Raw genomic sequence first — 27,878 nt, 5'->3', positions numbered from 1 at the left:
CAATACCTTCCTGTATATTTTTGAGTTGTTTCTATTTTGAGCATCAAGAAAGTGTATCTCAAAAATGTTAAATCAATAAGATGCTGTATGACTAAAAGTAAAGTTGTAAAGATTGAAACAGTGAACTGAGGAATTGTTCAGTTCAGCCCCTTTACAAATGCAGCTTTATTAATAATTAATATTTTAAATATCTTCTATAAGTAATATTGCAATTAGATATCAAATCATATGTTAGGATTGCTTTGAAAAAATTTTTCCTAAGACACACTTTACAAATGGCATTGAGCAATAAAATAACTGCAAGAGCAAATCCAACAGTCATTTTCAAATTTTTTTTATGAAGAAATAATTTTCTATTAGAGAGTAATAAAAACACTAATTAAAAATTTACCAGGTCATTTGTTAAAGACTTATTATTTAGAATAATACTTTTGCGGTGAAGAGGAAAATTGCACTACCTGCTTTTTACATTCTACTACATATTAAGTATTTCAGAGAGGGAAATGATTTGAGAAATTTCATTTATGATAAATTAAAAATGGTCAAAAAGACATCAAAAATTAAGTGCTATTATAACTTACAATGTTTTTAATTGTACAGATCTGGAAATACATGATTTTGTGTAACTTATACTAACATCTCAAGAAGGTGCATGAGATACTGATCAGAGAACAGAATTCATGACCTATACGATAGCTAAGGGCTAACTTCTGGCTACAACATTTGACAATGTATGAACTTAAGCAAGATCTTACTCCCCAATTCCCTCTTCTGTAATGTGGGAATAATTATGCTGATTGCATCATGGGCTTAATTTGAAGAGTAAATGAGTTATACATTTAAAAAAAGACCTAAAAATTGATCCTAGAACACATTAGCCTTAATTGTAGTCATAGTTGTAGTAAACTGTAATCACTAGCATTGCCATGGGCCGGGAAGGTTCTGTGCACTGCATATACAACACACACTGTAACAGAATGTCAATTCCTAGATTTTTGTGTTGTAGTACTAAAAGATTAAAAATAAATTATACTTCAGATAAAAATAAATGCAAAGTAGGAAAACAATTAGGAATGTCAAGAATGGAGAATGCCAATAGGAGAATATTTTATAGGAACTACTCAATATTGTTTGATTAAGATGGAAATAAGAAAATTTATATTGGAAGTGAGATGTGGCTAAAATTAATATTTGTCAAAAGCAATTTAGAAAAGTAGTTTACACAACAAAAATAGTCTTTAAAGAAAATATAATAATTGATTCAAATTTTATTGACAATAATTTAATTGCAAAACTTATAACACACAAGCTTGCTTTCAATACTAGCTCTCCTAATTAATAGATCCAACAAAGGTATGTAATCTGAAGCAAATAATAAATTAAAATACCTATCCTGCAGGGTTGTTGAAGGATATATAAATAGTTACTCCACAAATATCAGTTTTTTAAGGGTCACATAACAAGATAGTTATAAATGTTGATTTGTTAATAGATACATATAACTTCATGTTTCAAATATGCATATAACATGTATTACAAACACATGCATGTCCCTACTGATAAACATGGACTGATTAATATCAAAGAAAACTTCTGACAATGAATTTTACAACATACATCTTTAATTGTATGTTCAAGTTTTCATGCATTTGGCATTTTTATAATAAGTTCTCTCAGGCTGGAAATATAGCTCAGAGGTAAAGTGTTTGCCTAGCAGAGATAAAGACCTGGGTTCAATTCCCAACACCACAGAAATTAAAAATAAGCAAAATTTCTCATAGTTAACATGATTAATATTTTCTAAGAGAGATAAAATATTAGAAAATATATCTAGATTTTTATGAATTTCCCAGAAAATAATAACACTATACCTAGAACTTTTCTATAAAATATGAATAATTAAATTTTAAATGTTTGTCTTATGACCCAAAATGCATTTTTGTACTCTCTAGGCCCCTGTGTTTTATTACAATTATTTTTTCAATATTTTTAATGTCATGCATATTCTGAGTTGTCTATTTTTAATCCAAATATGAAGGTTAAATTTTGACTTTATGATGCACAAATACATTTTCAGTATCATTGTCATTATACATAGACAGCCAAAGGAGATAAATTTTTATACAGGGTTACTTAGATCATGAATAAACTATGTTTTTGTTAAGCATTATCAATATTTTTATCTTAACAGCACTAAACATTAAATGAAATATGATGGATAAGTCTGTAATCTTCATTAGTGTTTTCATTAAATTACAACATGAACTGACAGCTTATGAACTTATACAGTCCACACATGAACTTATTAATTTATTAATAATTTATATTACTTTGTTAAAGAAGTGGTAAATGATGTACAGAGATAAAGTAATAAAAACAATTCAGCATCTGCTAGAAAGTGATCTACTTCTATTTTTGCTCAAAGTAATACAATAATGAGTTTACTATACTCCTATATTATTGAGTAGAAATAACCCAATAACATGAAAATAAAATTGCATGATTCTAATAGGACACTCAAAATAGATATAAAAGCATAAAATATTCAAGAAAAACCTATTATCATCTTATTCCATTATGGACTATTAGGTCTCTAGAGTTCCATTAGATATGCACTTATTTTACTTGCTAATTTTATTTTTGAGCTTCTAAAATCTCATTTTGAACTTCAAAATCACATTAGACAGACATCTTAGCATACTTTATTTTTCCCCCAGTGGCTAGAATTTGGAAGACTGAGAAGAACCCAAAAGAGAAAACTAATTTTACCACATTCCAGTTTCATAATATTCCTGAATATTTGTGAACTTCACAATGCTATTAGAATCACAATTTCATATTTAGTCTTTCCAAAATTTTTGCTATTTTTCTACTTGTTGGTGTATTCTCAACTTCTTGTGCATAGATATCTAAATATTGTTCATAGTTTTATTTTTTAATGTTACATTAATCTCACTTTAGACTACCCTACACTTTTTATTATTGTTGTAGCATGTTACTTGTTCAGTTAATATTCCCTATTTCATATTAAGTAAAATACTTATTATTGCTCAGGCTATTATTCCTTTGTAACCATGTAATCATAGAATTTTTCATTATTTCTTAACTAAAATTTTCTTCAAAGTGCTATTTTTTTCTACTGAACTACACCTTTAATATTTTTTTCTATTTTTATACATTATTAGCTGTATTAAAATGTCATTTTTGTATTTATCTGAAAAACTTTTCCATTCAGATTTTTGACTTGTCTTAAACACAATTTTATATTCCCTAAAAGAATGGTAGAGGAGTAGGAAATTAAATACCTATATATGTGTGTGTATGTGTGTATATAGAGTAAATAGTAGAGGAATAGGAAATTAAATACCTATATATGTGTGTGTATGTGTGTGTATAGTGTATGGAGTAAAAAGTGTTATGCAGATATACATACACACACAAACACACACACACACACACACACACACACATATATATATATATACACACACACACATACATATATGGGATATACTATCTGTTATGAAATTCACAAAAGCTAAGTAAAACCATTAAAGATATTGCAATTAAATTATGCTCATGGAAATCCACAAAGTTCCACCTATATAATTGCAATGTATGATGCATTTCTACTACTTCTAATCTTTTATATAATCACTCATTTATAAATCACTGATTCATTAAAAACTATCACTCACTTATTTGCTAAAAATTACTGAAACTTATTATATATTATTTTATTTATGAGAATCAGATATATAGCTACAGATATATACAGACATAGTTCTATATAGATATATAAATTTTGACCTAAAAATTAGGATACTCCATAATGCAATATTTATTTATTAAAATAGAATAGGACATTTTAGTCTTTTCTATTCTTACTCTGTGTATTTTTGTATTTATCTGAAAAACTTTTGTATTTATCTGAAAAACTTTTTGTATTTATGTGAAATACACCATTTATATACCAAAACACTTTGACTCTGTAGTTTTGAATCTGAAGAGACTATGAGGAAAACATTCAAGTAGAAAAATATCTCATTTCTGGGTTCCAGGATCAAAGCAATGTAAGGAGAGTAGCCACATATTGGGACAGTGTGACCTGGGTACCAGGACCTAAGTGCAGCTGAGGACATGCAAGAGGCCTCAAGCAGGTTTACGAGGGAGTCCACTCAGAGGGCCAGCCCCACATGAGATGTGGAATCCTGAACAGTGTAATGACCATGTAAGAGGTCTTTTCTGTCAGATTCACTTTGGAGTAAAGAGGGTGATGCAGATAGAGGCAGCCTCGCATGGAGCAGCCTGTCAGAGCCAGAAAAGGGTGAGATGGACTTTGAGTTTGGTGATGGACATTTGGACACGGGATGATGGAGTCAAACTGTGATGAGGAGGGTAACCATATGAGGGGGAACCATCATGGATATCAGAGAAGCGCAAAGTGGAATAGAATAGACAACTAGAAATTGACATAAGTAAACATAATATAAGACAGAGTGGCCACTGAGTTCTATGGGAAAGAATGTATTATTATTAAATGATTTGGAGAAACAGGATTTCTCTATGAAAATAAAACAAAACTGTATTTTATCATATACCATACTCAAAGAAATTTGAGTAAAATAACACAGATTAGTTAATATAATTAGTAAAAACTATTTTATAAATAATGTGTATTATCTTACAGATTTGGAGTATCCTTTGAATATATATTAATGAATACTATAAATTATCTTATAGATTTTTCTGTTTCTCTGTAGGGAAAAGGTTTTTTTGGTATTTTTTAAAATAAAACTAAAAATGATTTGCCTTAAGAGAAAGAAGTAATAAATAGAACTTTGTTAAATTTAAGACATTTCCTATTAAAAACACATAAAATGGGTGAGAGAAAAAAGGGAGATAAAAACTGGGGAACTATTTTAGTAGAGTTATTTTCTGAAAGATTATAATGTAAAGTATATAAGGGATTCTTGCTAAAGTATGAACAAAAAAAGAAACAGTATAAACATAAGCCAACCTTGCCAAATATTTTATAGAAGAGAAAACACAAATGTGCAGTGCATCTAGACAAAAATGTCAAATTTAAAAATGCTGAGGGGTATGTTTATTAAATGGTACTATTCCATACTCGGCAGATAAAAAAAGAATTAAAATATACAACATCAAGTGATCACAATGCTATGAATGAAAAAAATCCTGTTGTATATGACTGCATAGATGCATGTTATTGGTAAAACCACCCTCAAATACAGACAGGTTCATTCTAGCCAATTCAAATCTAGAAGGCTCTGCCTTAGGCAATGTCCCATAAACACATTTATACCCAGGAGATATGTACAATAGTGCTAAGACCTAAGAAGTTGAGTAAATTAAGCACTGAATATATCCAAAGAACAAGTTTATATATTTTGTTTCATGTCCATGCAATTTATAACTATGCATCAAAGAAAGAAAGCCAATCATAGGAACAGTCTTTAAAAATGAATAATTCTCTATCTCATAATATTGAGTACAAGAAACATATTTCCACAGGTCTTGTTGAAAAAAGATATCTATATTTTTCTAGATATTTTTTAATTGAGTAGTGGGTTCAAGATTTTTACTAACATAGATGCTTCATATATAACATTTTATTAACTATTTTGTTTACTTTTTAACTATGATAGTTAGCTTTTTTGTTGTAGCAAATATCTGAAAAGAACAAATGAGAGGAGGAAAGTTTTATTTTGGCTCATGGTTTTAGATTTTAGTCCATGGTCTGCTGGCTCCAATTAGAAAATCATGTGGTTAAGAATAGCTGCTCAGCTCCTGGCATCGGGGAAGTAGAAAAAGAGTGGACTGAAAGAAAGATAGTAATGGGTCAGAAACAAGATGTGGTTCCCAAGGCCACATCATCAGTGATCTACTTTCTCCAACCAGGCTCCACCTCCCTAAATTTCTACCACCTCCTACTGGTCCATTCAACTATCAATGGATTTAATACATTGATGAAGTCAGAGTCCTCATGACCCAATCACTTGCCCTAAACCCCATCTTGCTGCACTGAAACAGAGCTTTCAATATATGAGACTTCAGAGGACATTCCATATTCAAACCATACCAATAGCATATGCATATTAAAAAATGTTAGTAAAGTTAGTGAATGTACACACACACACATATCTATCTATATGTACACTGACAAATTCTGCATTTTTGCTTGTATATTATACTTAACCATGTTTAAGCAATGCAGTAGCAGCAAAATCACATAAGCTCCTATTGAAATCTCTTGAATGTGTTGAGTATTAGATAATACAGATTGATATTTATTCTTTTTGGAAGCAATTTCACATGCTATTGCAATTTTCAAGTTCTAGGATTCCACATTGTCAGTGGTTAAGCAAATTAAGGCTCTTAAAGTACATTTTAAACTAGTTCCATAAAAGGAATGCCATTTTGGCTAAATATCACTGTATAATTTGATAAGATTTAAAAAGGCTAGTCATACTTTAAGAATAAATTAGGCTAATCCAAATTTATTAAGGATAGATGATCTGTCAGTAATCATTTTTAGTTGAAATCCCAGTTTGTTGCTTAGGAAACCTGGTTAATTTAGGAAGCATGGTTAAATAAGTGATAAAGTTCACATAATCATGCACTAGAAAACAAGAAATGGAAAAAAATAACTTCCCTGACAAGTAATTCACAATGGATTATAACAAAGTTGATAAAGAATAAAACAACTTTATATTAAAAATAGGCTCTAGAAGATATATCAAAAAAGTTATCAGAGCAGAAAATTTCTAATCAGTGTATAATTTAGTCTTTTATACATTCATGAAACTCTTGTATTTTGATAATACTGATAACTGGCATAAGATAAAGCACAAACACATTTCTATATGCTATTTCTTCTCATTCTAAAGCAGGCAATGTGAGACTATAGAATTTTATGCATATTACATTCAAATTTTCTCCTGAAAGAACTAATAAAAATGTTATAGGTTATAGAAATTAATTTATGGATAGCTCTGAAGGCAAAAAGCTCTAAATTAACCTTGCTTGAAGGAGAACTCAATGTTCTTATTCATCAAGGCTCCATCTGTGCTCAGGCAGAGTGGGATAGATATTCCTTTTCTTTCAATGAGAACTTATGAGGCGAAGCCCTTTTTCAAAGTTCTTTTATTTATTTATTACCCTATTTTTCTAAAGGAAGGAGTTCTTGATAGTATCTGACCAATTATATACAGAAATTTCCAGCAATAGGCTTCACTTATACCACTCCTTTAAAAACATGTAAATCAACTTAATGCATTGGGAATAAAGGCTACACTCCAAGAAAAAAAAATATGTATGTGGAATAATGAAATGCAGTCTCTTGGTTTAAAATAGTGTCTTGTCCTTGTGGTAAGAAAACAAAAGAGCACATCTTCTAACATATGGCTAATATGTGGGAATTTATAAACTTTTTTATGAGAAAACTGTAAAATGTTACCTTATGTCTCCATTTATTAATTGATTCAAATTATATTTACATATAACATATAGTCTTATATTCCAAATCTTTTACTTGACACTGAGTGTAACAAAGTAAACAATACATGCATGGTTCTTGTCATCTCAGAGGATATATTTCAGTCAGTATGCCAGAATTTAAAAGACAGAATTTTTAAATTGTCTCTCAATGTTAATGAACAGAATATATTAAAATGCTCTTATAAGACTATAAGAAATATGTGGTCCGTTGGAAATTACCAAGGCTGACAGGTAAATTTACCATGGATTATGACAAAAAGTAAGAAAGCAAATGTTCAATTACGAATTGATTTGTGGAATATGAGTAAAAATTAATAGTATGAATTTATGGTGAAAAGGAGAAAAATAAGATACAGTAGAAATAAAGCAGAGTATTTCTAAGAAGACAATTTTGAAATGAATACTTAGAGGACAGAAAATACAAAAATCTGGGGAAAGAACTTACAAGAAAAAGCCTTAAGACATGGTGGTGCTGGTTATGATGGAGGCAATGAAAGATGGACAGGCGAGCCACACAAGAATAGGGCTGAAGATAAAAAGGCACCCCAACAGAAAGGACTATTTAAATGAACTTTAATTTTAATCAAAATATACTGGGAAACCATTGAAAATTATTGAGTGATATAATTTGATTCTATGTAGAGAACTAATTGGAAAAGGAGACAATAAGAGGGTGCAAAGTTTAAAGGAAAACTGTGGGAATAAAGACAATATTGTCTACCTGGATGTAGTAACACAGGGCTGTAATCCCAATTACTTAGGAGGCTGAAGCAGGAGGACTGTGAATTGGACGCCAGGCTGGACAATAAAGCAAGACCCTGTATCCAAAAACAACAACAACAACAACAAAATATATGTGTGTACGTGTACACATATATACACATATATATTTAGTTTCATATATATATATATTTGGTTTGATATACTATATATATGTATGTGTGTGTATATATACACATAATATATAGTTTAGTGTATATATATATATATTTCTTGTATATATACATATAATTTTAGTATATATATTTAATAAACTAAAAAGATATGATGTAAAGATTTATACCAGGTAAATGGCAGTAGAAATGCTGAGAGATACAACTGCAAATTTATACAACTTCTCTAGGGATTAATTATAGAAGAATGGAGAAAAGACCTAAGCATAACCTGAACTTTTTGGATGGGGCAACCAAGTGGTTTATTTACAGAGAAAAGGACAATTGATGATGTTAAAAGGGTTTGGCCATATGAAGGCATGTGCTTGTTGCTTTTAACAAGAGCAGTTTCTGTGGAGGATTTTAGCAAAGGTTAATGGACAGAGGAGAAGCCGAGATTGAAAGCTTTTAAATTGGTCAAGAGAAACAGAAATAACCCACTATTTGGTGGATTATTTAGAGCTAATGGAAATGTTTGTTTTTATCTGCAAGTTTCACAGGTAATGGTGGTGACAAGACAGTGATGATGATAATAATGATGGGGATGGGCAAATGATGACTATGATTATATTATTTGTTGGTCACATTTTGAGATTGCAGATTTTCTTGCTTAAGTTAAGAAAAATTAACAGCACACATTCTGCAACAAACTCATTTTTGTTCCCTTTTGGGAAAATCTTGTCTTCTTTTTCCTTTGCCTTCACTAAATAATTACCAGCAATTGTTTAAAAATTAAAGAGAATTATATTTTAAAATATTTTAGAGCTAGTTAGGATGTTAATGAGTACAGTCTCATATAGGTCTCTGGTACCATTTTATAGTTTAATTTCAAGTCTCTGTAGTTCAGCAATATTCATTTAAAATTTGAAATGTCAATGTCACTGGCATTAAAAATGTTTCATCTAAGGAAGAGAATTCAATCTATATCTGACTTATAAAACTATTGGTGAAAATGTGGTCCACAAGAAATCTCCTTTGCTGATAGTAAATTTCACCACAATGAAAATTGTTTTTTTTTTCTTATTTATCTAATATCTTGCTTACTTGACAAAACAGTTGACAGAATATGTATCTTCTGTAAAACAGGAAATTGAATCCTTTGTTTTGAAGTACAATTTGTCTAAATGAGACCATCTGTTCATACTGAATGAAATACAATCTGCAAATAGGAGAGACCTTTGAATCATGTTGTTCATTAACGTAGCAATAGGTTCAAGTTCAAGTTCAAGATCTCCAAAACAGTAGGGTGTATGCAATTTTAATTATAGCTATGAGACACGAGTCTACTTTAATGCATGTCTATCCAGTCTTTTGTGAAGTTTCATTATCACTATTTGTGAGTCTTGCTAAACATTAAAGAACAAGACTAAATTAGCAACATGGTCTCATATTGGAGGATTCTCAAATGTTTGGCAATGTGTTTATTGTGGAACTTTTCTTCTTTTGTTGTTGGTTTTGATGTTTTATTTTGTAGTGTTACTATGAGTGTGCAAGGAGCATAAAATCATAAGTATTAATTTTTTTGAAATCAGAGATGAACCAAGAAAGTACTAATGTTCCCCCAAATGTAGCTAAACTTTAGATGGACTTTTCCTAACTATAGACCTCTGCTATCACTTCTCTTAGAGCAATTACTTTAGAATATTTCCAACATTAAATTATTTCTCTGTCCCATTGAGATGTAAATTTTCTCCTGCTGCTTGCCAGTATTATAGCCATGAATGTCTTTCTTATGAACCTAGAAGTCATTCCTTTGCAATGCAATTAGTAGTGAAGATAGAGCTCACATCTCCTCTCTCTGTGAAAGGATAGAAATGTAACTTCCATCAGCACCAATCAAGGAACACAGATGACCTGATGACATTGACCAACCTCCTTACTTTTCCACTAACCCCATCCCTAAAAAGCTTTCCCTCCTTTTGTTGAGTTAAATTAAATCCCTTTTCCTATTGCAATCAATGGTACTGACTTCTATTGCAATAATTTTGAATAATACTTTCTTACCTGTTAACTCAAATGCAAATTTTCTCTAACAATATAGATAAGCTACATTCTCTATAAATATCCTGTGTATAAAACCCACAATTTAGGTGATAATACTTTCCTTCTATATCCCAGATCGTCTAGAGTATGCCTTTTTAAAATTTATATTGATTTGTGTGGATGGGGTTAAGGTTAAAAAAAAAGTGATCTTTAAAGGTAAATAGTGTATTAACAGCATGTTTTTGTTATGCAAAATAGTAGTTATTATTCATAACTACATGAGAGAAAATTAATTAATAACATGTAAAGCTATAAAATAATGAATGGATGGGATACTAAGTAAATAAGTACATAAATGAATTTAATTCAACGGAGTTAGGCATCAAAGCTATAGTTCTTAACTACCATACAGAACACTTTTAAGCACTCACTTTCTTGAACCTTCTCTCTCTCATTCCTTTTCTGTGTTTTTATTAGAAAGTAGAGCTTGAAGACCAGGGTTTTGTAAATCCTTTGGTATTTAATGCAACCCTTTGTTATTTAAGAGGTGTTTAATTTATGAATAATTGCTTAATGAACTATTGGCTACTAATATCAAAGTCATTGGTCTCCTTAGGCACTATTATATTTTTGTAATGAACTATGTTATCTAGTATGGAATCACAAAGATCAATAATACCAAGTGTTAACCCTTGAGGTTCTGAATTAGCAAGACACATAGAGAAAATAATGGAAGAATATTTTTAATAACAATAATAAGAGTTAGAGACTCTCCAATGGCCAAGTAGAGGTCCCTGGCTTTTGCCTCCTTCTCCATAAAGAAGAATGAAAGCAACAGGGTAGCCAACTGTATTTTGAAGAGTGTGATCAAGGGAGGATGCTGGAAATTAGCAAGAGAGAGACAGGAACACTGAAAGGCAGGGAGACTTGGGATGGCAGCATAGAAAAGAACAAAGTGCAATAGCAACTATGACCCCAGCTCTCAGGACAGGGAAATTATCTTTTGCAGAAAAATGGGTTAACGGGATAATCTCAGTAGACACTACTACTGGCAATACCAGCAATTCTAGCTACCATAGAGTTCCACAATCATCATAACCTTGGTGTCCAGTTACAAAAGTTACCCAGATTCTATACAGTAGTTTTACTTTGGAGAAGCAAATCCCATTGTCTTCTCTGCCCAACCTCTAGACCCGGGCTGCTATAACTCAGCATTACTTGAAAAGAGTCACTGTCCACATTCACAATGCCTTAGAATACAGAAGCCTCTGCACATTCCATCCCTGAGACCGAAAGACATTGTACCATAACAGAATAGGGGCCTGCAGTCTCATGAACCCAACTACACACAGCAGTGCTACTGTTATCCCAGCATCCATATTTGCACAGAGACTTATACTGCAAAGTACAAGTGGCTCAGCTCAGCAAGAAAGGGAATCACCCGCAGGACCCGAAAAACCAAGAGGTTGGTCCCCAGGACCTAGGGCTCATCTACCCACACTCGCCACTGCCACTTTCTCCCATGCATGGCTATGCACTGGCCATTTCCATTCCTAGGTCTAAGGGTAAGTAGTCCAAATTCCCACCATTGCTGCTGAGGGTATGCATTCCACATCTCTGCTGCCAACAGGGCTATCATTGACAGAGTCCCCACTAACAAAAGAGCTTGTTCCCATAGTGTATTGTTAGAGTTTGTAAACAAGTCTGGATGGTGCCTGGCAAAATGCCAGAGGGAGTGGTTTGAGAAGTAACAAAAGTGAGCCATTAAGTGTGGAGATTCCTTATTGGTTGACTGATGTATCTAGTTTATGCTAATTAGATAAGCTGTGTGGAATGTATAAATACTGCTCCTGTCCTGCAATAAATGGCTCCTACTCCTGCTGTATCAATCTACACAAGTTGTTCGTCACCCCCCGGTTATTCTGCTGCAGCCGGACTGCGGCAGTGTATAAGGAAGATTTCACTGTGCTCCATGTTCCTAGTGCCACCACTCTCGTTGTTGGAGTGGCCCTAATGTATACTCCCCACCCCATTTTTGTGTGTACCACATATGCCTAGGTCACTGAAGTGCCTGCAACGTCATATAGCCCCTAGAGACAGATGGGCTTCTGACTCTGCTCACGTGCATGGTATCCAATGTCATTGATCATAGCCAAAGAAGCTTAGAGCAACTACACTCTGCTGCCCTGATAGAGTCAAAGCCATAGTGTCATGCCAAACCAGCCGTCTAAAACAAATCTTCAGAAAAAAACCTTTTACTATAAAAGTCATCTTAAAACAAAAAAACAGAGTCTACTGATCTACCAGATGGGCAAATATCAACTTAGGGACAGAATAAGTATGGAAAAACAAGGTTACAAGATGCCTCCAAAGAAACAGAATAACTCTCTAACACCAGTCCTTACAGAAAAGGATATTGACCAAGTGCTTGATTCAGAATTCAAAAGAATGATCTTAAGTGCTGTGGTCTTCATGTGTCTAGTTTCCCCAAAGATCTTTGTATAAAGGACTTCATCTCTAAGGTAGAAGTTTTGTAAGGTGCTGTGGACCTTAAACAAGTGAGTCTAGTGGAAAGTCCTTAGGTCTTTGGGGATTTGCCCTGAAAGGATATTGCAGGACCTCAATTTTTCAGACCCACTTTGGTTTCTGGCTCATGATGTTGACAATCCCTATACCACAGATTCCTGTGAAGAGATGCCACCTCTACAATAAGTCGAAATCAATAAGTCTAGATGATCTTGAGCTTGAATTTCCAGAAAGATCAGAAAACTCAGACCTGTCTTAACTTTATCACTTTTAAACCCAGTGATATTCAAGGGAATAAAGACAGACAATTCTATGAAATTAGAAAAATAACTCATAATATGAATGACAATTTCAGCAGAAAAATCATGAAAAAAGAATGAAACAGATTTTGAAACTGAAGACCTTACTATATAAAATAATACAGTTGAGAGTTTCAACAACAGATTAGATCAAGCGAAAGAAAAGAATTTCTGAACATGAAAACAGGCCTTTGAAATAATCCAATCAGACAAGAAATAAAACTAAAAACAATGAAGAAAGACTTCAAGGCATAGGAGGCTTCATTAAACAAACAACATTTGAATTGTGGGAATTCCCAAAGGCAAAGAGAAGGGAAAAGGCACAGAAAAACCTACTCAGTAAACTAATAGCTGAACATTCTATAAGTTGGGGAAAGATATGGGCATAGACATCAAGGAGGGACAAAGACTCTAAGGAAATTTCATCACAAAGGTTCTATCCTCAGTATATTACAGACAAATGTCGAAAGCAAAGAATCCTGAAAAACCACACGAAAAGTGCCAATTTGAATTTAAAGAATACTCCATCAGACTAACAGTAGATTTCTCTGTAGTGATATTAAAAACCGGGAAGGACTGGAGTGATATATTCAAAATTCTGCCCACCAAGAACGTAACACTCAATAAATAAATACCTGAAAATGAAAGATAAATAAAGTATAATAGCAACAAAAATTTAGGGAAAAATCAAAATAAATCAGTAACATTTTCATATATCAACAATAAATTGATTGAAAAAGAGGTTAAAAAATTAGTTACACTGACAGTTTTCACACAAAAAAACTTCAAAACTTAAAAATATTTCTTGTGCTAAAGGAGTCTTGTTAAGGAAGTAGGAGCCTAATTCAACATGATGGATATTTGGGCCTACTTTTTCTTCTATTAGACATAGGGTTTCTGGTTTAATTCCTAGGTCCTTGATCCACTCTGAGTTGAGTTTTGTGTATGGTGAGAGATAGGGACTTAATTTCATTATGCTGCATATAGATTTTCAGTTTTCCTAGCACCATTTGTTGAAGAGGCTATCTTTTCTCCAATATGTTTTTGGCACCTTTATCTATTATGAGATAACTGTATTTATGTGGGTTTGTCTCTGTGTCCTCCATTCTGTATAATTGGTCTACCAGTCTATTTTGGTGCCAATACCTTGCTGTTTTTGTAACTATTGCTGTATAGCATAGTTTAAAATCTGGTATAGTGATGCCACCTGCTTCACTCTTCTTGATAAGGATTGCTTTGGCTATTCTGGGTCTCTTATGTTTTCAAATGAATTTCATGATTGCTTTTAATATTTCTATGAGGAATGTCATTGGAATTTTTATTGGAATTGCATTAAATCTGTATAGTACTTTTGGTAGTATGACCATTTTGACAACATAAATCTAACTAGAGTTGAAGGATTTCTATAGTGAAAATCATAAGCATTAGTTAAAGAAATATTAGAAGACACACAAAAAAAGGAAAAATATTCCATGAAGAAAACATATCTATCATGAGACCATGGATAGGAAAAAAATCAATATTGTTAAAATGTCCAAATGATCTGCAGAGTCAATGTAATCACCATCAAAAATACCAATGACATTCTTCACAGAGGAAAATTAACCACAAAATTCCTATGAAACCACAGAAGTCCCAGGAAAACCAAAGAAATTCTTAAGAAAAATATAAAAAATCTGGAGACATCATGATAGCTGAGCTTAAATCATTCTATAAAGCTATAGTAATTAAAATAGTATGGCACAGGCATAAAACACATGTAGACCAATTAACAGAATAAAAATCCAAAAAAATAATCTACCTATTTATACCCAAATGATATTTGACCAAGTCTTCAAGAACACACCTTGGAGAAAGGGCTGTCTTTCCAAGAAATGTTGCTGGTAAAACTGTACAAATTAGAAAGAAGAATTAAACCATAACCCGACCTCTCACGATTTACAAAATCAATTCAAAGTGGATCAAAGACATAAATAAACTATAAAACTGCTGAAATGAAATAGGGAAAATGCTTCAAAACATTGGGATAGGAAAATATTTTTTCCATAAAACCCCCAAAACATCTGCAACAGAAATAATGTTGACCCACAATATTATATCAAACTAAAAGCTTCTAAACAGCAAAAGAAATAATCAATGGAGGTGACACAATCTACAGAATGGGAGAATATTTGTGCAAACTGTTCATCATACAAGGAGCTCACAACCAGAATACATAAGGAACTCAGTCAATTATATGGCAAAATTAAATCTGATAAAAAATGAACAAATGATCTGAATAGACAATGCTCAAAAGAAGACATACAAATGGCCAAGAAACATTTGAAAAAAATATTCAACATCACTAATAAAGAGAGAAATGCAAACCAAAGCCAAAATTGATATCATCTCAAACTTGTTAGAATGGATATCATTTTTTAAAAAAAATGAAAAATAAAAAAAATGCTGGTGAGATACAGAGAAATGAGAACAAGTAGACAATATCTGGGGGAATATAAATTAATACAACCATCATGGAAACAGTATAGAGGAGGTTCCTCAAAAAACTAAAAATGGAACTACTCTATTATCCAGGTATCACATTAGAATGTATTTATACAAAAGAAATGCACTCATATCATAAGATACTTAGGAACCCATATTTATTACTTCACTACTCACAACTGCCAAAGTAGGTAATCAATTTGTCTATCCTCATATGTACGGATTTTTTTAAAAAGTCATGTCATATATTCACAATGGAACAATACGAAGGCCATTAAAAAGAAAAAAAAATCCTGTAATTGGCAACAACATGAATGGAAGTGGAATTAATTTGGGTAAGTGAAATAATCCAGGCAGAGAAATCACATATTCTCATTCATTTGTGGAAAGTAAAAACATTAATCACAGAGATGCTGGGAGAGAAGGGAGTTTACCAGAGGATAGGAAGGGAAGGGAGAAATAAGTACAGAGAGAGGGTGGAAAACAGGTAAGAAAGTAGAGTTGAGGAAGTAATTAAAATGTTACAGAACACAACAGGGCAACTAGAGTCTAAAATGATTAACTGTGTATTTCAAAATAACTGGAGGAGAAGCCTTTGAAAGACTCCAACACATAAAAATCATAAGATTTGAGAAATCAGAAATTCTAATTACCATGATTTGATCATTAAGCATTGTGTAATGCATTGAAATATAACACTCTACCCCATAAATAAGTTCAAACATTACATGTTCATTAAAAAGATAATAGCCAACTCCAATGTAGTTGCTATACCTGCCAGACACTCTTCTAAATTCTGTATATTGATGAACTCAATTATTCCCCAGAACAAACCTAAGATATAGATTTCATTATAAAGAGGAAGGAAGTCAAGCTCACAGTTTTGCTATCAATTCTGTAATTTCATTCACCTAGGAAATGGCAGAGCCAGACAAAAACTGAGAGCTCTTGTTTACAATTGCTAATACTGGATTATAGTACTGAATACTTCCTTTTTAAAACTATGTCCCTTAAAGCTCTTAAACAATTTTCCCCCAATCCCACAGCCAGTGAAAATAAAATAAATGAAATCTATCTTTAGGTAGGAAAGCCAAGCATGTCATTAGCTCAACCAATAACAGCACAAAGTACTTATCCCACCAGACAAAATAAAATACACAAGGGTCCTCAAATCACTCTTCTTATTAAGAAACCCACAGCAGCTTCGTGAGCACTGCACAGTGGAACACTTATCCAGAGGCCCAGACAACCCGAAAGATGGTGGAATGAGTGTGGGAAATAAACAGCCAAATATGAGCACATTACTCAAAATCACTTTGGTTGCTACAATTCAGAAATATTCAATTAGCTTTGTCAGGAGGAAAAGCACAATCCGGGGCCGGTGTTGTGACTCAGTGATAGAGCTCTTGCCTAACATGCGTGAGGCACTGGGTCCATCCCCAGCAGCAGTTAAAAATAAATAAAATAAAGGTATTGTGTCCATCTACAACTGAAAAAAAATTTTTAAAAAGCACAATCCCAGCTGCACGACAGATTTCTCCCTCATATCTGGTCAATAACTCCAAAATAAAAACCACAAGGTAGTGAGTACATAGGGAGCATTGTCCTATGCCTGTTGCTTCACCAAGGGCAACTTCATGGAAGGGGAGGAGGACAAAAACTGTACCACCAACACCACTACCCCCAGAGAAACACAGTCGACATACAAGGGAAATTTCCCTACTGGAAAACATGGAACTCCTGATCACTGAGCTCTGAAAAAAAAAATTTACCTCAAACTACAACCTACCTTAAGATCTGAGACAGTGATTCTAATAGCAACCTGAGAGATGAGGAAATGCAAGGTGTAGGGCATTTGGAGCAATATCCATTTTTGGTGTGAAGTTGAAAAAATAGAAAGTGAAATAATGGCACAGGATGGAAATTTCAAGAACAATGATAGACCACAGATATTTTAGGATTCTTAAATACATTCTTTAATTTTCAGTGAAGCTATCATAACTTGAAGAAAGACAACAGATATACACACTTCAGTATGCTACAAACATGGTTCATCTAATTCTGTGTGTTCTCCTTTAACACAATTTTCAACAGGTAAGAAATAAGTAACCTGCTCACTGTGTGTTTTGTGCTTATGTTCAGCCAAAAACTGGCATGTTGACTTAATTGATATGAAACTTCACAAAGTGTCATGGTTATGACACCTGTGTGGTCATATCTGAGTAAGCCAGCTATTGTAAATAAAGTATTGCTGAATAGGTTTCATTCTTTATCAACAGAATTGTCATAGCAAGGCTCTTGGACAAAGCACATGAGCAAGATCACTTATCTCATCCTCTCTCTTCCTTGGGAATGTCATCATAATAACCTGAGTTGCTTTTGTTTTAGATTTATAAGTATCCCGATGCTGTCTGAAGGCAAACCAGTCATTTTCAATGCCACACTGTATGTGCAGTACAATTTCTATATGTCTCTACTTGCTGAGAAAGAGTTTTCTCTTATCATTGGTTACAATAATTTAAAATTTCTTTCTATTTACTTATTTTTAATACATTGAATATTGATGGAACACATTAAATGACTGTTACAAAAGTGATTTTCAAATAATCTGTAAAAAGGAATTCAAAAGCAATTCCAAAGACAACAAATTATGTAGTGTTAGCTCATCAAAAGGGATAAATGCAGTGTAAAGTCCAAATATGACTACTTTAAAGATCAACATTATTTTGGTAACAAATTTTCCTGTTATTTAAAATTTTCCAAGGCTTTAAAACAAAATTTTTAATGTAAATGTGTCTCTGGAATATTTCAAAAGTATGTACATAAGAATATAGTTATATTAGTTTTCAAAAGGTTAACCAGTATAACTAACACAAAATCCAGAAGCATTACCAACATCCCAAAATTGCCCCTGGGCTTCATTTCAATTATCAAAACTCAAAACACTCCAGATCAGTTTCGCCTTTATGTTATCCTAGTGTAAATGTAAATGTTGTATATATCCTATTCTCACTGGTTTACTTTGCCCAAATTATTCTTAAAAGATTCTTCCATGTTGATTTGTAGAGTTTTTATTAACTGATTCAAAATACTTGATATTCTATCATTATTGTATGCTGTACCAATTCACAGTAAATGAGAATTTTTTGTTGTTTTGACTATTTAAATATTATGAATCGAGCAATTTTTGAACATTTTGTACACATCTTTTATTGAATATGTGCTAGATCTATACTAAGAATTTCTGGACCAAACTGAATGTGCATGTTTGATTTCTTAAGATACTGCCAAATCATTCTTAATACAGAAGTTGTGCTAGTTTATACCAGTTGCTTCACATGCTTGACAATTCTTGATATTTTCTTACTTTCTCTTTATATTCATTATGGTAAGTGGGTAATGGTAGCAGTCTGAGGTTTTTATATGCATTTCCCTGATGAGAAAGAAATTGAAAGATTTCCACGGTTATTGACCATTTCACAACTCTGTTTTATAAGGTTCCTGTTCAAAGTTTTTGGCTATTTTACAATAGTTTATATGCCTCTTTCTAATTGACTTTTTTTCAGAACTGTCAATGTTCCAGTGAAATTCCATACTTTCCTTTTTTTTTTTTTTTTAAATCAAAGCTATTTTCAAGTACATACCAATTAACTCCCAAAGTGGATCATTGTAGATTTCAGTTTACTGAGTTTTTCTCTTTGTTTTGACTATATAGTTTGGGTATGCTTAGTAATTTGCTTTAAAGGCAGATACTGTGTTGTTAGAAGACCCCACATGATGTTATCTTCCTTGAAAGGTGGTGTGACTTTCCTGTGCTGGGTGAAGAATGGATACTTATTACTTGAACCAAGTAGGTTTTTGCTCAGTCCACATGGATTGAAGAGTTAGGAAAGGTGTCCACAGAGGATTTTCACTTTATCACACAGGTGTTTTAAACCTTGAGTACAGTGTCTAGCCAGGACATTCCATCTCCCTTAAATGCTCCTTGATTCTAAAATAGTCACAAGATTAAGAGGATGCTGCTAGAGTTTAGATCTCTGCCCTATTAAACCTAAGATTGACACATGCCCTAAATGCTGGAGAGAAAGTTCCCACCAAACCCTACTCTCCTCATCTCCACTAATACTCTGTTAACACAAAGGCTCAGGTCTCAAACTCCTATTCATGCTCTGTATTAGCAAAGCTCTCCAGAATAAAAGTGAATGCAGCTGGGCTCTGTGGTGCAAAACTATAATCCCAGCAGCTCAGGAGGCTGAGGAAGGAGGAGGATTGCAGGTTCAAAGCTAGCCTCAGCAATTTAGCAACACTGTAAGCAATCTAGTGAGACCATGTCTAAAAATTTTAAAAAATAAATAAATAAGAGGCTGGAGATATTCTTCTGTGGGTTGCAGGACAGCTACCTTCCATGAGCTTATTTTTATTTCTGAAGTTTCATTTCAGCTCCTACAGCTGTCATTGTCCCTACTGGTCTCTTATTTCTTCAAAGAGATGATCATTCTATTTCATCTGATTTTTCCAATTTTCTTGGTTTAGAATGCTAACTTGATGCAAACTACTCCATCCCATTGAGGAGAGAAGCAGAAACTCTGAACAGTGTATTAAGAAACTAGTTAGCCAGGCCCATGTCTGTGTCCCAGTAGCTCAAGTGGCTAAGGCAGCCAACCTCAGCCATTTAGCGAGGCCCCATCTCAAAACAAAAAGATAAAAGAAGCTGGAGAGGTGACTCAGTGGTTAAGTGGGCCTGGGTTCAATCCCTGGTACAAAAAAAAAGAAAGAAAAAGAAAAAGAAAAAGAAACTAGCTACTTGTATATCTATCTATCACATTTACAATGTGTGTATTTATACATGTGTACCAATAAATAAGGATTACAATACCTTGAGCTAATTACAATTTCATTTAAATCTGACATTTGATTTTTAAAACAGTAACAGTAACAAAAGAAATGGATATATGCCAACCGGGCCAAGTGGTGCACTCCTATAATCCCAGCAGCTCAGGAAACTGAGAGAGGAGGATCATGAGTTCAATGACAGCCTCAGCAAAAGCCAGGCACTAAGTAATTCAGTAATACTCTGTCTCTAAATAAAATATAAGATGGGGATGAGGATGTGGCTTGGTGGTCTAGTGCTCCTGAGCTCAATCCCTAGTACCCGCCTCCCCCTCCCCAAAAGAAATGAACATACATCAAATAGAGAGTCTATAGTTAAAGTTCTTCCATGTGCAAGTCTGTAGTAGTTTATAATCTACATTTAATGAATTATATATTATGTGGCACACTGTCATATACTCTACTTGACTTCTTCAAAGGAAAAATATTCTGTCCTCTTCTACTCTTCCATGATGTTGTCAGGCAATGGCTACTTCTTGGAAGAGATCTAATATTGGCAGAGGGGAAGGGGAAGAAAATTAGTTGGTTTATCCTACCTAAGAGAGGAAAAGAAAAAGAATGAAATAGAATCAAAGTTTAAATCCTACAGACCCACTAAAATAGGAATATTTATATATGTTTAGAAATAGGAGAAAAGGAGATAAAAGCAAATAAGCCTATGGGATTAGAAAATAAATTTAGCTAAACAGAAAAAGGAAAGAAACAAATCAATAATGTTCAATTAATCTATTCATTTAATTATTCTGTGATGTAAAAAAATATTCATGAAATTATAAGAATTGCTTTTCATGTTGACTTAAAACTAACAAGGAATAAATATATTATGTATGGTTTTATCCCATTTTAGACTTTTAATTTGAAATTTAATTTCATACTTTGCTCATGCTTTTTTGCATCTTTTAGTTTTCATTATATTTCTTTGCATTTCCTAGTTTTTCTTTCAGGAATGGTAATGTTCTCAGGTCTAATATACTACTTATCTCTTATGTCTGATCATTAATAAAGATACTATTGAACACTGTCTACAAATCATTTTGTACTGCAGGGCAAGTTAAGTATGTGTTACTTTATCTTATAAATTGCGATCTATACATTCTTACTGTTATGAATTCCCACAATGTCAACATTTAATTTTGTTAGTTCCCCTAAATAAGCACTGCCTCCATATTTATAGGAAGCTGAAGGCTGTAAAAGTTTGAAAGAAAATGTCTTGTTCTCCCTAATCAAATGCTCTTAGGCAAATGTTGAAGCATATTGTACTTGCTTTATAATCCATCAATTGTTTCTCTTTTTTTTTCTTAAACATAAAAGAGTAAACTTAAACTGAAGTCATGCATCTGAAAAAGGTCTAGTCAGTATTTTAGGTTTAAATTTATATAATTAACCCATGTACCAAAATTCTTATTAAATATTTGCACAAATATAATGTACTTAAATTGAAGAAATTGGAACATAATGTTATAGTCTGAAGTTATATGTTAGAAATATAACCATTTAAAAATGCCTGATTGTAGTCTTGTTCTTTTTATTTAGCCTAAATCTTTTAATATTAATTATTTACTCTTGTTATCATTATTATATACTATTCAGTGTTGATGATAACAGAAACAAACTTTCATCTTTTTCAGACTGCTTCAACAAAACATCTTAGATTTTAGGTAATCATAAAGACCAGGAATACTTTGCTCCATTATGGAGGCTAGAATTCCAAGATCAAGGTATCAATAAATCTATTGTCTGATGATGGTTCATCCTCTACTTCAACTGGTACCTTGTTGTGTACATTCTCATGGAGCAAAAGGAACAAACAAGTTCATGCACACTTCTTTACAAGGACACTATTACCATTCTTTCCTGATGCACCACCTCCTAACAGCACTGCAGTAAGGAACAAATTTCAATGTATGAGTTTTGGGAAACACAGACATTCAGATCATCACATAACATGTAAATGATATTCACATTATAACTTACAGTCAAATCTCCCATATTTGCACATGAGAACATAACCATTAGATTGTACTAGACTTTTCATGATAACATAAATTATAAAGAGAAATGTATGTAACATTTCAGAGTTGATGTCATTATTTTTGGTTTCCAAACATTATAAAATACATTTTTAAATGAAAAAAGAAAAAAATCAATTTCTGGATATAAGTGTAAATGTGAATGATGTCAGCAAGAAGTGGTAGAGGAAAATAGGAATCCTCTTTCTCCACAAATATACTGACTCAAAAACAATTATAACAAACTTGCTTTGTGAGAAATCCCAATACCTGTTTAAAGGCTCCTTCACTCCAGCCAAATGTGAAACCAGACTCACTAAAGCTAGTAGGAATACTTGGGACACCCTTTCAATGGATCACTTCCCCAGCATAGTACTATAAAGACATCCCTCAGCTCCCAGCTTCTCCCAAGGAGAAAAGGAGTTGGTCCATACATGCACACATGCAGTGCTATAATTTTGCTGAATAATTTATAGTCCCTAGAGGACTGGTTTTGTTTTATAAATCATGAAATTCAGATTGAATTGGGACTGACCCAATCAAGCTGCCAGAGAACGCAGACCATGGTTTGTATTTGTAATACACAGGTCTTCTCCACTGAGCTAAGCATAGTGTAAGTGGAAGAAAAATCTGAGCTATTGGTTTTTCCCAGTAGAGGGAGAGTTGGTCCATGGGGCCAGTGCCTCAATTTCTACAGTGATGACTGAAGAACTGCCTTCCTTCACACTGATCTCAAAGTACTGATAAGCCCACCATTAAATAGAAGCCTGCAGAGGAAAAGAGTCAGGATTGGACCATCATTTACCATAGGCTCTCCCTCAAGGCTCAGTCAGAAAGAATACATGACAAACCCCTACTCTTACGTTCTCCCTGAGGAGATAGAGTTGGATGGTGAATTCAATGATCTGACATTATGGGGTGTTTCTTAAAGAACTTTCTTCATCTCAACATCCAGATGTACTAATGGAACTGGGCCTACCCCAGATGCTCTGGGCCTCTGGGGTAAAGAAAAAAAACAATGTAAAGGATTTTCAAAGAATTTTAAAAAAAGAAGGTTGGAGTAGCCCAAAGTTTTGAGAAGCACCTCCAATCTCTCAATGAGTTGATTGGCAGGAATCCTTTATATAAAGCCAGTCCATGAAGACTGGAGGAGGTTGTTGCTTTGTTTAATGCATAAACATCGATAGGGGGAACTAGCAGAAATGAAAAAACAGGCAAATAGCTTCCAAAGAAAAGAATTAGACAAATTTCCATAACCTGACCCTCATGAATACAAATACACAATTTACCTCCAGATAATTTTAAATAACAGTCCTAAAGATACTCACTGAAGTTAGAACAAAGAAACAAAAGAGTAAGTCAAGCAAATGAACCATTGATCAATTCAAAAACAGTCATTGAAATTTATTTGTTCAGAAAAGATAAAAGTCAAAAATTGAAAAGAACTCAAAAAAGCCTTAATGATTTACAGGACATGATCAAGTGGGCCAAGATATTAGTGACTACATCCCAGGCAAGGGAATAACATTAAAAAATGAAAAATTTCCTAGAAACATGAAGCTTATTAAGACAAACTAGGAAAGAACTAACAAACCTATGAGCAGTATAGATACAGAATCAACAATCAAAACCCTCCCAACAAGAGAAAGTCTAGAGCCAAAAGTCTTCACTGGTGAATTTAATTAAGCATTTCAAAAAAAATTAACTTGATTCTTCTCAAATTTTTCCAAAATATTAAAGAGACTCATTTTGTGAAGCCATTCATTTTATGAAGTCAGCATTACCCTGACACCAAAATTAAACAACAACAACAAAAAAGAAAACTAGAGGAAAATATACTTAATAAACACAGATGCAAAAATCCTCAATGAAAAATAACAAATTGAATTCAAAGCCACACTAAAAACAAACAAACAAACAAACAAACAAACATACACCAGAAAGATCACAAGTTCAAAGGCAGCTTCAGCAAAAGTGAGGCACTAAGCAATTCAGTGAGACCCCGTCTCTAAATAAAATACAAAAAAGGGGCTGTTGCTGTGGCTCAGTGGTCAATTGCCCCTGAGTTCAATCCCTGATTCCCCCTTTCCACAAAAAAATAAATTAAAAAAAGACTTAAACAAAGTGGAAAGACATTGTGTGTTCAGAGATTGTTAAGAATGAATATTTTTAAATGTCTATATTTTCCAAACTTATGTAAAAACTCAATGCAATCTCTATCAAATTCCTAAAGGCACTATTTGAAATCAATAGAAAAAAGAATACTAAAACATACGTATAAACACAAAAGACTCCAAATAGTCAAAGCAATATTGAGACAGAAGACAAGGATGGAAGCTACACACTTTGTGATTTTAAATATATGACAAAGCTACAGCACTAATTACATAAAACCCAAACTTCCTATAAATTAAAGAAAATAATCAAGAATGAGAAGTCAACCCCAAAAGTGGGAACAAAACATTGAAAGCATCAGACAAAGCATTATAAAGTGTTAATCTCAAAAATACATCAGAAATTTCTTCCTGCAACACACTGGCAAAAAAAAAAAAAAAAAAAAAAAACCCTCAAAAGATGGGCAAACATCTTGATCCCAAGATGACATACAAATGACATCAAGGTATAATATGATAATGACAAATGTCACTCATCAGCAAAATACAAATCAAATTCACACTGAAATAGCATCTCCCCTGTGTGAGCTGCCTGTTATCAAAAAACAAAGAACAACAAGTGCTGTTGAGGATGTGGGGAAATGGCAATCCTGTATTCCTACCAAATCCATTGGTAGGAATGAAAAATGATACAGCTTCCATTGAAAACAATGGAAAGGTTTCTCAAAAAATTAAACATAGAACTCCCAAATGATCCAGCAATTCTACTTCTGAATGCTTATCCAGAGAACTGATATCAAAATTTCAAAGAAATATTAGCACTTCTATGTTTATTGCAGAACTATTCAAAATAATCAAGAAACACAGGCAATATGACAAATAATCAAGGGATAAATGGATAAGGAAAATTTGGAAAATAAATCCCATAATATTATTTAGCAAAATCTGACATCATTGTCATTTTTAAAAATAATACATATCATTCCTTTGTGTCATTTCCTTCTTGTAAAAGGAAAATTCTGCAATATATGAGAACATAGATAAACTTGGAGGACATCCTGCTAAGCAAAAAATAAGCCAGTAACAAAAGGACAAATCCTGTAAGATTCTGCTATTCAAGGTATACAATATCAGAGGCCAGTAGTCTTTCTAGGACCGGGAGGATGGGAAAATAGTGCATTGCTAAACAATGGTATAAAGTTGAAAATAAGATAGATAAGCAATTCTATTGATGTGTTGTATAACACTGTACATCTAGTGAATAATACTGTGTTTTTCCTTAAAATTTTCTTGGGAGAATAGATTGCATATTAATGGATATTAACATAATCAAATAATTTTTTTTAAAAAAGAATTCCCCAAATCTGTATTCACATACACACAGACACACAAACCCAGTAATGTATAATCAATTACAGAGCACATAATTTTTCAATTTCATTATTTCTAATTCAAACACTTATTAACAAGATCAGAGACTAAGTCCTTGTATATTTATACATATAATTTTGTATTTCTATCACAAATATTATGTTGTAGAATTCTTAATGGTTAAGTATACATCATTTACCAGTATATCTAATAGTCTACAAAAATAAAAATTTCTGAAGTTTTAGGTTCAGAATTGGTTTTAGAAACTATGTGTACAGGAATACATTTTTTCTTCTCATAGTAAAAATGACTTAATGACTTTTATGATTAAAATTGTAATTATGAGTCTTTAGAATAAATATAGAATTTGCTTAATGAAGTTCTCATACACAGAAATAAAATTTACATCTGCACATGTAATTTTAACAAATTATTCTAATTTCTCCCTGAAAAAAAATTGAGAAATATTGACATGAATTAATTACATGATTTCCCATTTTTTATGAACTGTTGAAATGTAATAATATATTTAATTTATTGCTTAAAGTGGAAACGCTCTGATTGCCTTGCAAAGCTGCCAGTTGGAGTAACCCAATCACAATGCTCTGGTGAGAGTCTATTTCTTTATTGTTCTTTGACTATCCTAGTGTACTAAGTTGTCTAGTGCCCCCTCAAAATTCATGCCCACATGAAACCTTAGAAAATGACTCTCTTTGAAATATAAATAGTGTATAAATTAGTTAAAAACCTCAAAATAAATCATCTTGAAATTGGAGTGAACCCTAGAGCCAATAACAGAGAGACTTACAAGGAGATTCAGAGATACTAGAATACCATGAGAAGAAGGCCATGAGAAGGTAGAGCAGAGAGTGAACTTGGGGTGCCTCAGACCAAGGAATACAGAGAGATAGCAGAGGCTGGAAGGATTCTTCTCTAGAACCTGCAGAGGGAACATGGCTTTGCGCCACCTAGATTTCACAATTATAGCCTTCCAGTCTGTGAGACAATTAATTCTCTCCTGTTAAAGCACCCAGTTTATGGCACTTTGTTGTAGTTATTATAAAAACATACCCAACTGTTAGATAATAGAAAGTTGGTCCAGTCATAAACAAAATCAAAACAAAGCAAAAAGAGAGGACAGCCTACCAAGAGATGTCAGCACTACTCTGCTCTATTTAGCAGTACCCAAATTAAATAGAAATTGAAATCCAAATGTTTTAGTAGACATGTGTTTGCCTTCTCATCCTTTTTTTTTAAGAACCAGAAGTTTTGTAGGCATCAGTTCTCCCCTGAATTACTCAGTGTCTTCCTAACTCATCTCCCTACTTTTCTGCCCATCTGCAATTTATTCTGAACAGAATTGTCAGAGTGGTCCTTTGAAAATACAAATGAGATTGCATCATTCCTCTGCACAAAACCTTCCAAAGTCTTCATATTTGCTCATAATAGAACTCAGAATCAGAAGTCATTCACAATCTCACCTTATCTCTTTACTCTCCAATTATAGCCATGCTAGACTTCTAACACCTCAGTGAGTTCCTTTCTTAGCCTTGGAAGGAACACTTCTCTTCAGATACATGCATGACTGATCCAGTACTCCATAAAGGTTTGCTTCAGCATCCTCTTATCTGTGGGTCCTACCTTGGCACCATACTGAAAGCAGTAACACCCCTATGTCCTAAGGCCTAACCTTATAAGCTCTTCTGTTCCTTTCTACTCCTTATCTTTTTTTTTTTTTTTTTTTTTTTA

General features: G+C 33.0%; 1 long non-coding RNA gene across 10 annotated transcripts in view; it reads right to left on the bottom strand.

Annotated features, from left to right (window-relative positions):
- The window catches only part of LOC125616089, a 307,484-nt gene that overhangs the window by 194,914 nt on the left and 84,692 nt on the right, over nucleotides 1–27,878 (bottom strand). The gene's annotated exons all lie outside the window — the stretch shown is intronic.

The sequence above is a fragment of the Marmota marmota genome, unplaced genomic scaffold (genome assembly GCF_001458135.2).
Source record: "Marmota marmota marmota unplaced genomic scaffold, marMar, whole genome shotgun sequence".
Classification (NCBI taxonomy): Eukaryota; Metazoa; Chordata; class Mammalia; order Rodentia; family Sciuridae; genus Marmota; species Marmota marmota.
This window is presented reverse-complemented; position numbering and strand designations above follow the sequence as displayed.